Consider the following 12,531-nt stretch of genomic DNA (forward strand, 5'->3'; position numbering starts at 1 on the left):
GGTTAATATTACTATTGGGTCTAATGTGGAATTAATAATACTGAGGGGATTAATATTATAACTGGGGCTACTGTGGGGCAATATTACTACTGGGGCTACTGTAGAATTAATATTATTACTGGGGCTACCTACTGTGGGGTTAATATTATTGGGGCTACCTAATATGGAGTTATTACTGGGGCTAGCTACTGTGAGGTTAATATTACTGAGGGAGTTATTATTACTGGGGCTACCTACAGTGGGGTTAATATTACTGGGGCTATCTACTGAGGAGTTATTACTCGGGCTAGCTACTGTGGGGTTAATATTACTGGGGCTACTGTGGGGTTAATATTTCTACTGGAGCTAAAGTGGGGTTAATATTACTGAGGGGATTAATATTATTACTGGGGCTACTGTGGGGCTCAGAATTACTACTGGGGCTACTGTTTGGTTAAGATTATTACTGGAGCCACTGTGTGGTTGCTATTACTGAAAATCTCATCCACACGCTGTGTAAAAAATCTGCACAAAACCCATGCAGATATTTACATGTGGTGCAGGATTTAATTCTGCAGCATGTTAATTTTAAATATAATGTATATCAATACCCATCCAGTGCTCCAGTGTTCCTCCCTGTTTTTTGGTTTGTTTTTTAAAACAGCCCTGTCCTTTTTATAAGGACTGAGGTAAAAATCATATGTCATGATAAGCCACACTCCTGACCCCTCCCTTGACCACACCCTCTGTCCCACTTTGGGGCTCCACAAGAAACTTTTGCTTCAAAAAGGGCTCCATGGCTGAAAAAGTTTGGGAACCACTGCTCTTAGTAAAGCAAATATGTTATTTTGTACATACTTTATCCACACAACCATGTAAACCACTACCTTTCAATCTGTTTACATTTATACAAACATGTTTGAACATATGATATGCTTTTATAATACTACAAATACTTACAGCCACAGCAAGTGTCACAGAGTCCAGCTCAATTTTGCCTAAATGCCCACAGAATATGGAACTCACAAAAACCAAAAGAAACACCATCAGCTGGGATAAGAATTAAATGAAAAACAAAGCAAAATTATATATTGTATGTGTATGTTAATGTTTCTTTGTGAAATTGGTTTAGATCAATTTTTTTCTGATAGTAACAAGGGATGAAGCATACTTTTTAAAAAGGACCTACTGACTCTTTTGACATGTCTGTAAATACTTGCACTCCCCATTAAATAACAGTTCTAAATCTGATATCTGTTTTGTGCTGTTCCTCTGTTATTCCTCCTGGAAATAAATGACTAAATTAACAACTGATGTTGTAAATTTCTCTTCACACTCTGACATGGTCACTCATGTCTCTACACACTCTGACATGGTCATCATATAACAATAGGTACACTCTTAATTGCCAAAGAATATTCCAGTTCCTAAAAACGACCTACCAATCTTTTTCAGCCTAAGACCTAATGCACACGGCCGTGACGGGCTCCGCAAGCGGAATACCACAGCGGAGTCCGTCACGGCGCCCCCCCAAACACCCCATACTTACCCCCAGATCCGCTGCATGAAGTCCTGCATGACGAGCCGACGGTGGGCGGGTCACTGTCAGCGGTGGGCGGGGAAGCGTTTTCACGCTATCTTCCGCTGTGCTACAGCGAAAGTATAGTGTGATGGATGGCTTCTATTGACTGCAATGGAAGCCGTCCAAGCGTATTCCCGCGGCATGTCCTATTCCACGGTGGAATTCCGCAGAGTAAGCATTAAGAATTTAGGTTCAATAGAACCAAATAGCTGCAGGGCAACGCCGCGGATTTCTGCCGTGTAAAACGCGGCAGAAATCTGGCCATGGGCATTAGCTATAAAGCCACTCTCACACATCCATCATTTACCTCAACTACCACAGTGTGTTTGGAATACTGCGGTAAAACTCTACCATTGATTTCAATGGAGCCTCGCAGACATGTGCTCGAACGTTGCGATTTCTAGTGCCGCAATTTTCAAGTGCTGTCTGCTTTTTTTTTACCACGTTTTCGCGCCTTCTAACGCACCCCATCACAATGCATTAAAAACTGCAGCCGGATGCAGGATACTTGTGGTAAAATCGCGGCAAAGTGCCGCAATCGAAATCGTAGCGTTTTGCCGAAGGTATGTATTAAAACACATTCTGACACGTCGCTTAATTTTAAGCAGAATGGGACTAGACATTCAACCCCAGTGACAAGATTTTTTTTCATTCTGCATTCCAGCCATTGTTGAGCACATTAGCATTCAGCTCGGTCTTCTCCCTGCAGAAGCGATCAGGGTAAAGAGCACTCCGCAGCTGACATACAATGACGTTGCTATATACTCTTCCTGCTTCTGTTTCTATTAGCAGAGTATGCAGAACTCTATATACAGTAGTCAGGTATAGATTGCTGTTTGTAGCTTCTTGCCATCAGTGGGCACATTGCAGTAGCCTGGGAGGTGAATAGTAACATAGTTTGTAAGCCTCACAAAAAGAAAAATGACCATCTAGTTCAACCTATGATCCTGCAATATTGAACTAGAGGGAGGCAAAACCTCCCATGAGGTAGAAGCTAAAGTTTCTTCATGACTCCAAAGCTGGCAATCAGAATAATCCCTGGATCAACAACTGCAGCGTCTGAGGAGCGGGCCCACAGCTGAGGAGATAGTGGGGTAGAGAATGACCTTGTAACGGGGCTCTACCATCTCCTCCCCTGGGGGTAGCTCGGGACCCGAACAAGTTACTGCTGGTGGATATCATTTGTCAATCGTGACACCACTGTTCCTTCCTCTGCGGTGAAACTGGACAATTAAATAAAGTAGTCCACACACAGGGAAACTTTCTGGACAAAACCGGGAACAGTCGGTAATGTCCGTTTACTGTAGCTTGTCAAAGTCCAAACTACATTAGCAGTCTTGGCACAGATGCAACAAATCAGAGTGGTGTAACAGGGAGGATTCTCAGGGTATCTCAGATGATCCACAGTCCAAGTTATCTGTGTTATCCCGCTCCTAGCAACTCTTTCTCTCTCTCACACTCTACCGGTTCACACTCACGTAAGTTGTGTTCTCCTCGCTTTGAAGCTGCTCGTCTCACTCTCAGCACTCAACAGTTGTACCGAGGTTTCCTGGGAAGGCTGGGCCCAGGCCAAGCATAAGGAAGTCGCTTGGCCTCCTCCATGCTCCACACACAGACCGATATCTTTTTGTGTGTCAGACTTCTAGACTGCTCTCTCTGTCTGCACTCCTTGCTCTGACTGCATAGCACTCCTAGCATCCATGCAAACATATATATGTATATATATTGTAGCAAGCGGGGTGCACTTGCCTGTGGATCGCTAACTCTCAGACCGGAATGGGCACCGGCCACGTAGAAGTATTCTCTGGAGACATGGATTTCCTTTAAACCTGGCTCCTGCCAGTCTTTATTCGCAGTACAACCAACATAAAGAGAGTCCATATAACATTCTTTAACAAAACATAAAAGTCCACATACACACCCCACCTGGGTGTTAAGGTTAGGGTGGTCACCCCTGTCGGGCTCTGGCCTTCTCTAGGCCACCGGCCTGCTGCAGCTTAGCTCTGCTGCACAGGTCCTCTCTGGCTCTCTCAGCCAACATCTCCTGGGTGTTGCAGGAATGTACCCTTATATCCAACTTCCAGACCACACCTATGGGAGTTTTCCCTTTTCTCAGGCACCAGAAGGCCTGTCTGTTGCCCCCTACAGGCCATTCTCTGTAGTGCACCTCTACAATATATATATATATATATACCAAACATAGTCACATGACTCACACAATGATACATTTTCCAGACATAATCCAGACATTAACCCATTCAGTACTGCAATACACATGAACCAAATGCATAATACACATAAGATGCTGACATGAGACAGGCACAAAGCATTATGGGGGGGCCCCACTAACTCTGGGCCACTACACAAACTTACTCTAGTAATCTACTGACTATAACATGTAATGCTATTACAATCAAGAAAGGCGTCCAAGCCCCTCTTGAACTCTTTTATCAAATTCTCCATCACCTCGTCCTCAGGCAGAGAGTTCCATAGTCTCACTGCTCTTACAGTAAAGAACCCCCTTCTATGTCGGTATAGAAACCTTCTTTCCTCTACAGGAAGAGGATGCGCCCTTGTTACAATCCTGGGTATTTAGATCAGTGGCATAACTATAGAGGTTTCAGCGGTTGTAAGCGAGACCGGGCTCCTTAGACAGCGGGGCCCACAGGCCCCACTCGCTACACTGTGCTCACTGACCACACGGCTATAATACGGTCTCCTGCTTGGCAATACATAGCGCTTCTTCCTCGACCCGGCTCAGACTCCACCACTCTGATGCGGAGGAAGTGCTATTTTATGAGGCAGGAGGACTGGATCATAGCATAAAGTGTGTGGTCAGTAAAAGATATTGGTTTCAATTGTGCCCAGAAGTCACCATGGTCTGACTTGTGAGCGCTGCATTGCAGAACTACTTGCAGCGCTCATACTGACATCACTCAGCCATAGAGACTTCTGCCTCCCAGCTGCCAGACACTACAATGTAACAGACAGTGTAACTTGCAGTGTTAGAGGGAAGCTGTGTGACAATGGGGGGCACCATGATGTGGTATGAGAGGAGAGGGGGGACTGGAGAACCAGCATGGGGCAACCTGTGTGATAGAGCGGAGAACTCCTATGTACTGAGGGGGGAGAATAGTAAGGGGCATTCTGTGTGATGGGGGAGGGGAAGAACTATAAGGCCGCTCTCACATACAATGCTTTTTGTAGGGTTTACCATGGTATTTCAAATGCCATGCTAAATGCTGTGAAACTCTCCCATTGACTGCAATGGCGCCTTGAAGACTAGCTTTTGAACGCTGCGTTTTTGAATGCCATGATTTTCAAGTGATGCCTGCTCTATTTACGTGTGTCTTAGTGCTTTTTAACGCACAGATTTTGGTACAGATCCACAGCTGATTTCACCCTTTAAATAGGAGAGGTGAAGTCCACTGTGGATCCGCGCCAAAATGCACATTAATTTCACGCAAAAATAACACAGATTTTCCGCAGCCGAAAATATTCAGCATTTCTGCTACTTGTGAATATACCCATAGGCCATTTTCACACAGGCAATAAAATAGTGCGAGACTTGTGCGTTGCAAAACGCACAATATGAACCCCATTCTTTTGAGTGAGGTCATATACATGGGCGAATTTTTTCCCTGTCATCGCGGTATATCCTATCTTTGGGCGTGCCCTCGCGTCACATCTCCCATTGTTTTCAATAGGGCCAGTAGCATTGCGCAATTTTGATGCCCATATGAAGGCAGCCTAATGGTGCTTTCAGACTTGCGAGAAAATTGTGTGAGATTTGTGCATTGAGAGACACACAAATTTTGCACAAATATGAACGCATTCTTTGGAATAGGGTCATTCCCATTACCAATGTTTCATTTCATGGCATCGCGTTGCGATGTTATGCAGGAGAAAAGTCGCAACATGTCCTAACTTTCTGCGAGATCGCTTATTGTTTTCAATGAGACTGTCAGCAGCAGTGCTGCCCCCTGTTGAAAACAATGGAAGAACTCTGCGATCCTCTGATGCGGATGTGACAGACGTTGTGGGGGAATCCTTCATCTCCGCAGGGATGCAAGGCTGTTTGCACGTGAAAATGCCTCACATCCACAGGGTTTCACATGCATGGTAAGGGCAATATTGGGCTGTGATTCATAGCTCGATATCACCCTCGCCAGTGTGAAGGGGCTACAAATTTTCAAGTAGTCCAGGAAATGAATCATGTTTAGAAAGCGTATGCCAAGGGGCTAGATCATGTAGGTATATCTATTTTACAGCTGCATGCAGCGCAAATTAGGTATGGGTACAGGTGAGGGAGGGGAGTCCAAGCTGAACTTTTGCACCCAGACCCCTGAGCCTTTAGTTACACCCCTGAGTTGGATCATGGTATTTAAATCATATGTATTGGTCCTTAATATATTTTGAGGTGACCCCTTAGCTGCACTTTTATCTAAAGTAAATAGCAGTACTTTTGATAATCTCTCCAACTTTAGTTGCACACCTTTGAACCCCGCTCAAACTCCAATATGTCATTCTAGTTTACTGGTGCACAAAACTATACACAATATTTCTATTGACTATATATTGCAGACCGCAGCAAAAACCACACCGATTTACAGTCGTCTGTAAGTCCAGGTTTGCACATTCCAGTTATAGTGGGGCCCTGACCCTAGAGCATGTTGTTACTAGCACCTTACCTTTGGAACTAGCTCTTAGAGCTAGCTCACAATTGTGCAGGTCAGAATAGACTCAAAGAGATCAATAAACATTTCTATCAAAAGAACTGTTAAAATACTCTACCTTACCCCTTAGGAACTGGTCTTCAAGAGTTGTAAATATACATCAGAACATTTACGTGCTCATATAGTGGCCTGAAGTATATATATACATCTGGCCCCTCCATAATTGTTCATAAATGGTCATATATGTGTCCGTAAATGTCTCTCATGTCTTTAATATGGATGCACTGTGCAATTGTCGTGTCAGTGATTTATGTGTATTGCACAGCTGCAGCGCGCAAGGGGTTAACGTCTAGGTATGTCTGGAAAATATAACAGTTTGTGTGTAGCCTATGTTGTCAGCAAATGATATATGTGTTTGCAAGGTGTGCAAATTAGTTTTTTTGTCTTTGTTGTTGGGCTTGCTAAGGAGCAAGTGGTAGTGTCTAGTCTGAGTGGGTAAGGAGTCAAGCCGTCTAGTAGATAACAAGGGAGTCTGCAAGTCCACCCATGAGCAAGAGATACCCCCAACTAGGCTCATCCAATATGGAGGAAGCAGAGCAATATATCCATATGCTGTGAATGGAGAATACCCCGTTTACCCCCAGTTGGAATAGAGGTTAAAAGCTGCCATGGAAGGATTGAGAGTGCATTGTCAGACAACTAAACAGTGAGTGTTGGCCGGTAGAGAGAGTGAGAGAAGTCATCCGGGAGAGTGACCCTACAGATAACGTGGACTGTACGTATAAAGATGCCCCAAGTTGCCTTTCTGCCTTCTTGCAATTAACAGTTGACAGGGACTGTTGTATATTATCCCCGTTGGATGTTCTAGTAAAGAAAGGCTTTACCGACCTTCCCGGTTTAGTCTATTTAAAGTACAGCCCTGGGTGTGTGGACTATTTATTGCACCATCATCGGAGTTCATCGCAGTGGATGGAACGGTGACGTCACCCGTGACAAATACCAAAGTTTCACTACAGTTTTATACAGGTAACTGCACCACTGGCGTTGATTGGAGAGGCCTGCCAGGGCCTTGACAAAGGGTTGCACGCATCCCTCAGGGGAGTAGATGGTAGTGCCACCGTGACATCCCTAACAGCTGCCCCGCCATCTCCTCAGCTGTGGGCCCTTCACCTTGGTCACTGCACTCACGCTGCTACTTTAACCATCATGATAGAAGCACTTTATAGAACGTTGAGGGCAGTGATCTCACATACCTAATTGATGCAGATGGCTGTTTCCATCATACCCACAGAGTTTGCATAGACAGACAGCACGTATGCCAGACCATCGCACTATTCAAATGAATCTGATTTTGGCTGTCTTAACCCCTTAGTGACCAAGCCTGTTTGCGCCTTAATGACCAGGCCAAATTTTGTAAATCTGACATGTGTCACTTTAACATGGATTAAAACTGTAAAGGTTTTACATATCCAAGCGATTCTGACATTGTTTTTTCGCCACATGTTGTACTTCATTTAGGCGGAAAAAATAGACCAATAGAATTTGTGTATATTTATTAAAAGCACCAAAATTGAGAACATTTTGAAAAAATCGTCATTTTTTCACATTTTCAACTGCAATATCTCAAATATGTGCAAGCATAATATAGAAATTTTTGATAAGATATATATTTCCATCCATTTACTTTATTTTTGGCGCACATTGGAAAAACTTTTGTTTGTTTTTTTAAACATTTAGGAGACGTACAAATTTAACATTACTTTTCAGCATTTTGAGGAACACTTTGTTTTTCTACACCAAGCCAAGATTGGAAAGGCTCATAGGTGTCAGAATGATAAATACCCCCAAAAATGACATTTTAAAAACTGCACCCCTTAGTGTATGCACTGAGGGGTGACATGAGTATTTTGACCCCACCGTTTCTTTTCAGGCATTAATGCAATTTAGACGAGAAAAAAGAAAATTTCATATTTTTGCAAATAAGTAATTTTAAACACAGAATTGTTTTCTATAGTAAACATGAAAATGAGGATTTGCACCCAAAAATGGATACCCCCATTTGTCCTATGTTTAGAAATATACTCATTGTGGCCCTAATCTTCTGTCCATATACACAACGGGGCCCAAACCGAAAGGAGCAGCCGGTGGTTTTTAGAACAGGCGTTTTGTTTGAAACGCGTTTTAGGCCCCATTGCCCATTTGTAGAGCCCTTGAGCGGCCAAAACGATAGAGAACCCCCACAAATGACCCCATTTTGGAAACTAGATCCCTTAACGAATTCATCTAGGGGTATATGGTGTATTTTTACCCCACAGTTTTTGAATGAATCTAAGCAAAGCAGAAGTAAAAAAATACAATTTTTTTTTTTAGCAATTATGTCATTTTAAAAATTGTTTATTTTGTACAGCACACATATGAATGAAAAATTTCACCCCCATATGTACACCACTGTTTGCTCCGTGTTCAGAAACATACCCATTGTGGCCCTAATCTTCTGTCTCTATGCACAACAGGGCCCTAACCGAAAGGAGCAGCGGGTGGTTTTCAGAACAGACATTTTGGTTGAAGGTGTTTTAGGCCCCATATCACACATATAGAGCCCTTGAGAGGCCAAAACAACAGAGAACCCCCACAAATGACCCCATTTTGAAAACTAGACCCCTTAACGCATTCATCTAGGGGTGTACTGCGTATTTTAACATCACCATTTTGAATGAATGGAAGCAAAGCTGAAGAAAAAAAATTAAGATTTTTGTTTTTTTGGCAATTGTGTCATTTTAAAAATAGGTTTTTTTCTACAGCGTACATAGGAATGAAGACTTTCACCCCAAAATGGATACCCCCATTTGTCCTGTGTTCAGAGACATACCCATTGTGGCCCTAGTCTTCTGCCTGGATGCACAATGGGACCAAAACTGAACAACACATCAAACTTTAACTGTCTTTTAATTTTTACGTGATCACCATTATCCATGGATAATGGAGATCACGTGACCAAGGGACACTTACTGTGGCCCCCTGTGACATCTCCAAGCTCTCGGCTACCTTTAGTCGCCAGGAGCAAGGAGATTTTACATTTTCCCTTGCCATTTTGTTGACGGGCGCACGTGCCAAAGCTTGGTAGAGGTCCACGGATAAGGATCCTGTTGGGGGACATCGCCGGTGGCCTTAATTCAGTAATTTCACCTCCCCTCACGGATCTGTGACGGGAGGTGAAACTTTAGTTTTTTTTTTACTTTTACATGATCGCCGTTATCCATTGGATAATGGCGATCACGTGACTGGGAACCGCATAATGTGGCCCCCCATGAAATCTCCAGGCTCTTGGCTATATTTAGTAGCCAGGTGCGGGGAGATTTTAAATTACCCCGGCAATCTGCAGCTTTTGCGCCTGTGTCCACCATTTTGGCGAAGGACGCGTGCGCAGAAGCTGGGGTAAGGTCTGCGGATAAATCCGGGACCCTTAGGTACCTAATTTCATCTCCCCTCATGGATGTGATTCATGAGGGGAGATGAAACAAACTTTTTTTAAACACTTTTTTGAACTTTTTAAAACTTCAACATGATCGCTGTTATCCATTGGATAGCAGCGATCATATGACTGGGAACCACATACAGGGGCTCCCGGTGACAGCTCCCTGTTCTCGGCTACTCATACTAGCCGGGAGCAGGGAGTTTTAAATTTCCCGGGCCTCCTGGCCCTCTGCGTATGTGCAGACGCCGGGTCTGGGGAGAAGGAAGACGCCAGACAGCGCGGAGGACGGACAGGGGGGGTCGAGTATTCTCAGCTCCCCTTACGGATCCGATCCGTAAGGGGAGCTGAAACTTTTTTTTTTTTAAATGCCCATAGACTTTAATGCAATCACCAGTATCCGGTGGATACCAGCAATCGCGTTACCGGGAGTGGGGCCCCACAGCCCGGGATGACAGCTCCATGCATGGAGCTGTCATGTCCTGAGCCTGCAGGGCTGTCATTCCCAGAGGATGCATGTTTTTACGTCCTCTGGGAATTAAGCCCAGCAGGCCAGGACGTAAAAAGGCAATGGGCTGGTCAGTGGTTAATTTTAGGGGCTCCATCAGCAACCATTTGTTTAAAGCTTAATCTTTGGATAGATCACCTGGTCAGCACTCACTTTAAATACACCTATTCGAGTAAGCAGCAGCTAACATAGTCTTCTGTGAAAATTGTCTTCAAGAGGGGGTAATGTACATAGGATATATAGCGTGGCAAATGTGCCAAACAATAATACCACGGCCCAAATTTACTCTCACAGTCTCTATACAGCAAACTACATCTCTCTGTTTTATTATTTTCTGCTGCCTATTTGTCCCATGCCCATTAGCAGCCTGCAAAATTCTTCTTGTATAGAAATATTATAGCCTTATGTAAATAAAATGTGTAATATATAAGATGGCACAGCAGTTATAGGAGACGCTGTGACAATTACAACAATATTAGTCAATACTGACTTCGTCATATATATTTAATATTCTATTTACATGCACTCTGCGTGTTAGTTGTTAGTTGATATGCCCTGCTAAAACTTTGTGTTTATTACATACATTTTACAGTACAACTTGCATATACATAATCACTGAAATCACCTCTTACCACAGATATGGCCAAGGCAAGCAGCATTCCTGCTTCTTCACAGAACCCATCAATTACCAAACAATGTAACAGTTTCCTAAATCCCTTTTGATTGCCTGAGAGTGGTGAAGTCTCTTGGGGTTCATCCTTCTGGCCTGTTGTCATTCTTGACTGTGCATGGACAATACTGGTGTAACTACTATGCTGTGGAGTCTAGTGACGAGAAAGAGAATGGAGAAATGCATGAAATCTTACAAAACAACTCTTCACTGTAAAACGGTGGAGTTCTTAGTATTATATGCTTTAACCAATATACACTTAAGACTACAGACACGCAACTGTATTTTCAGTCTGCTCTTCAGTGTGCTGTTTGTGTATTCCATGCACAGTACACGGCCTTTGTCCCTAGGGCTCCTTCACGCTGGCGAGAAAATCGTGCGAGATTTGTGCGTTGCGAGATACACATGTAAACAAAGGTTTGGTACGGTGTTAGCCAGTAGAGCAAAATATGATTGTTCGCAGCAAGAGAAACAAGTAATCTTGTAGATATGATACCTTTTAATGGTTAACAAAAATACATGATGTTATAGCAAGCTTGCGAACCTCTCGGGCTTTTCGTCAGGCTAAAAATGTAGACACTCATCTCGCACAAATACGTAACCCATTGTTTTGAATGAGTTCATTCACATTTGCATTGTTTTCCTGCATAGCACCGCATTGCGATGCGTTGTAGAAAACAAATGGCAGCATGTTCTTCTTTTTAGCGATATCACCCATTGTTTTCAGTGACGCCGGCGACAGCAGCAACGCCCCATTGAAATCAATGGGAGAAGATCATGAAGGAATCCCCCATAGCAAGGAGAGAGAGGTAGACAGAACTATAGGGGATCTCCTAGAGAGCTCCCCATATTTGGAGAGATAGGGTGCGGGGCTAGAGGGCTTCACTGAGATCGGGGATGAAAGGGGGCAGGGCTAGAGGTGGATCTCTAACCAAAAGAGGAGCTGAGCTAGAGGGATCCGCCTTCTAGTGTCGCACCCTCTCTTGGCTAGAGAGGAATCATGAGAACCCGCTTTAGCCCCCTTCCCCCTCTCTAGCCCACCCCTCTCCCTTCAGCCCCGCAAGGATGCAAGGCTGTTTCCTTGTGAAAATGCCTTGCATCCAGGGGTTCTCAGAAGGATTGCGATGGCTATATCGGGCCGTAAATGACGACACAATATCGCTCTTGACAGTGTGCAGTAGCCCTTAGTCAGACCAATTGCTCAAACTGAAAGGCTACATACAAGCCTCAAATATGTTTTGTATAATCAAATATCTTATACTGAAAGAGCAGTTGATTTTTTATTCATGAATCAAAAGTACAAATGAATATAAGAAACTTTGTAGTACATCTTATTACAGAAAGAAAATGCCTCTTTCTCCACTTATCAGCCACTTCTTTCCCTACCTCCTACGCTGATGGCTCACTCTAAATGTGCAGTTAAAATCTGTACACAGAAGTCCATACACTGAGAAATCAGACTGCCATTTGTGGAAGTCTATAGAGTTGGGGAAGTGATACAAAACCAGTGAGAAATATGTGGCCACAGATTCTAATAAGTGTTTTATGTCACCCCAGCAGTAGATTCACATCTATACTACTCAGTACTGCTGTACAATGTCCTCCATGTTGCTGCTGTTTCTGAGCTTGCGCTACAGACAGACA

At 43.7% G+C, this 12,531-nt stretch overlaps 1 pseudogene; it reads right to left on the reverse strand.

Annotated features, from left to right (window-relative positions):
- LOC136591926 (multidrug and toxin extrusion protein 2-like) overlaps nucleotides 1-9,394 on the reverse strand; it is a 72,891-nt pseudogene extending 63,497 nt beyond the window's left edge.
- Nucleotides 9,395-12,531: the final 3,137 nt, after the last annotated feature.

Source organism: Eleutherodactylus coqui, chromosome 1 (genome assembly GCF_035609145.1).
Source record: "Eleutherodactylus coqui strain aEleCoq1 chromosome 1, aEleCoq1.hap1, whole genome shotgun sequence".
NCBI lineage: Eukaryota > Metazoa > Chordata > Amphibia > Anura > Eleutherodactylidae > Eleutherodactylus > Eleutherodactylus coqui.